The sequence below is a fragment of the Fulmarus glacialis genome, unplaced genomic scaffold, assembly GCF_000690835.1.
Source record: "Fulmarus glacialis isolate BGI_N327 unplaced genomic scaffold, ASM69083v1 scaffold35005, whole genome shotgun sequence".
Classification (NCBI taxonomy): domain Eukaryota; kingdom Metazoa; phylum Chordata; class Aves; order Procellariiformes; family Procellariidae; genus Fulmarus; species Fulmarus glacialis.
In genome coordinates, this window is record NW_009214236.1 from 28,374 (window position 1) to 31,627 (window position 3,254).

Here is a 3,254-nt window from a genome sequence, read left to right on the forward strand (position 1 = left end):
CAACAGAAAACTTGGGTCAAATTCTACTCAAAATATTAAACTCAAAGCAAACTAACCAAACCACTGGATCCACAGGTCCACTACAACAAGCCATTCTATTACATCCCATAATACTTTGAACTACGCTACAGTTGCTTGGTATAACATGGTTATTAACAAGTAGACATTAAGCGCAGAAGCGATAGATAACCTCAAGTGGTTATTAAGCGCAGAAGCGATAGATAACCTCAACGTACAGCACTAATGCCTGGACTAAAGCCCCAAAAAACCCATCCCGCCCCAGAAGCTGCAGGGTGGGTTTTGCTATTTGGGTTGCAGATGTAGCACAACCTCACACGACACGTGTCCTGGTCATTGCTGGGCAGGAAATACGGCCTCGCGTGAAGATCTTAGATTACACGGAACAAGAGAAAGGAAATTAAGAATCATAAGGTTTTTTTGCTTTTGAACTGCCTACGTAATAATTTCTAACTAGGTATAAAAGATCACAAGATTATTACTACGTTTCTACTACTAATAGCAATCTCCAAGCATTCAATCTCAATACCATAGGACAAAGCAATAACTGGCATACTGATTTCACACTAGTGTGTAGGACATTTGGCAATATGCCTTCTCTTGCAGGTTAAAAGCCCACTGACAGTATGTCAGCTGTAAAGTCCAGACGGAAATCAGTTTGCTATCAGCAGTTCTTAAGTACTTAGAATATTTAAACTAGTACCCTGTGTTGAATAAACCAGTTACTGAATGTTTGGAAGCTCCACTAGAAAGCCACAAAGTCCAAAGCCATCACATTTATCCATGAAGCGCTGACTCTGCATATCCCATCTTCATAGGTAACAAGTTTTGCTCACTTTCCACACCTGTCAGACCTAGCAATTTATCTGCACTAAGTACATCGAGCATTCAAACATCTGTGAGAGCACAATGTTACCGTCTCTGAGACTAGATTGATACACATTAATACTAGATTCGTCAAAGGATTACACTGGGTTTGGGGTTTGTTTTTTTTTTTTTGAGAAGCTAACTATGAAAACTGATGATAAACAGGTTATACAAAACAAGATATTAATTCTTTCATTTTCTCTAATATGGGAGATCCCTGACAGCGAGTGGAAATATATACAAACTAGATATAACTTACAAAGTGCTGACATTACTGAGCAGTAAGGTAGCCGCATTAGTATCAAGGGAATCAGCAGCTCATACGCCTTCACAGTGGACTCCGTATTATTCAGAACGATCACAGTAACTTCAAAGGAAATAAACTCCTTTTCCCAATTTGTGTACCTACGAAGCACTCCAGTTTCTTCAGGATTTCTCACCTTTGTCTTGAACCTCAGACTCCAAGTTAGAAATCCACATGGATTTTTATCATACTTTCATTTTAATCTTGACTTGCCACGCTTAGAAAACATGCATTTGAGCTTTTGGGAAGCCAGGTGTTCAGCTGGTTGGCAACACATTGGCACTGAAAAGAGATTTTGTTACAGAAAAGAACTCTGTGAAATGTATTAAATTCAGGCAAAGTAATATGCAAACTGAAATTCCATGAACCTAAGTCTTTTTTTTCACTTCAATAAAAGACAGGGGTGGCAAAGCAGTATTTTTAGAGATTCAACACCTGCCTATTCTGCTAATAAAATAAGGCAGCTTTGGCCAAGTATGTTGCTGTCTCTGTGGCAGTGCAGAGAATAATTTATGACAAATGAAAAAGCAGGTTTCCTGTAAGTACTTCCTTCACCCCTGCTATGTGTCCTAGGCCTACTAACATCATTCAACTTTCCACTTCGGTGCGCTCCCACTCCTCAACCCTCTGTAAACCCATCAAGATAAAGATGTTGTTCCTCATTCCCTTTCTAAACTGAATACTAATTAAAAAAATTTATCATAGTGGCAGAAGAATCCCTTCGCTGTGTGCGGTGGTTCAGGAGACAAAAACATAACAAGTGCTAAATCAGGCACCAGGGACACGTGAGAGATCTAAGGCTGGTAAGTGGTAACAAGAAAGACAGGAACTCCATGCCCTTCAGTTTCTCCAAGACTGCTGAATAGGAGCCTCACGAAGGACAATCCTACTAACACACTGTGACCTGTCACATAGGCTCCTCGTCAGATGAGATTAAGGCTATTCTTACGGCTGAACTTCTTTAGACTTCTTTAGCTGCTTGAGCAACTTTTGCCACAGTATCCACCTTCCTTCCCTTTCTGTGGCAACAGCGAGCACAAGTGGAGAGGGGAGAACATGAAAGAACTAAAGCCGAGTTTGCTTCTGAAGTAGTAGTGCACTTGCTTCATGAAACAGCTACTTAATGTAACAATTATCCCACACAGTTTGCTGCAAATGCCTAGTCCTTCCACTCTAGTTACTTTATTCAACATCCAAAATTATGAATCTCTCCAGGGAGACCTGGTAAAACCCAGAGATGTATTTTCAGAAACTAATGAAAACAACTCGGTGTCAAGGAGTACCACAAAAGAGTGAGCAACTATAAGAAAATGGGAATAATCCTGTATCAATGATCTCCTGGTTAAAAAGAAAAATATATTCAAAAGTTACTTAGCTGTTCTGCACTGACTACTGGAGGGGAAAAAAAAAGAAAAAAAAGAAGCAGCATAAGAAGGAAAAAAAATGTCTGTGGTCTAAAGACTGCCTACAGTGTACAGCATTACAGTCTTAGTGTCAAAAAGTCTCTAAATATTAAGATTGTTGAACCAAGTAAACTTACTTACAAGGTAAGTCTTTATAGAATACTTCATTAATACTAATTAATTTGAAAAATGGGAGATAAAAACTTAATGATACTCCTCTCATTTCAAACAGTAACAGAAACCAGTCTTGGATGTGAAATTAATTAAAAAAAAAAATTCACTCAGAGTACAAGCCACCACAAAGTAACTAAGTGTAAAAATCTTTATGGTATATAACACTATAAAACTGTCAGGGATTAACACATAGTGATAAAAGGGAACAAGCAGTTTCTGAGGTTTTTTTTTAACCTCAGCACCAAACAAGCATTTGTTTGGAGAAAAGTCATCTTATAAAAGCCTGTAAGCCTATTACTGTTTTAGTCTGTCTATCCATAACAGGTACAATAAGAAAATCAGCACACTCCTCAATTTCTTTCTTTTTTTCTTTCCCTCCACAGATCTCCAGCGGTACAAGATAACAAGAGTTGGCGCCAATATAAATCTGAGACGAAACCGCAACTATAATAAGAAAGCTACTATATACATACATAAAAGAAGACTGC

At 38.4% G+C, this 3,254-nt stretch overlaps 1 protein-coding gene across 1 annotated transcript in view; it reads right to left on the minus strand.

Annotated features, from left to right (window-relative positions):
• Window positions 1–1,468, minus strand: part of HDX (highly divergent homeobox) — a gene marked incomplete at its 3' end in the record, with an annotated part of 27,713 nt that extends 26,245 nt beyond the window's left edge. Inside the window, exon 1 of the mRNA XM_009578491.1 lies at window positions 1,326–1,468. The remainder of the gene's footprint in view (window positions 1–1,325) is intronic.
• Between the last annotated feature and the right edge of the window lie 1,786 nt (window positions 1,469–3,254).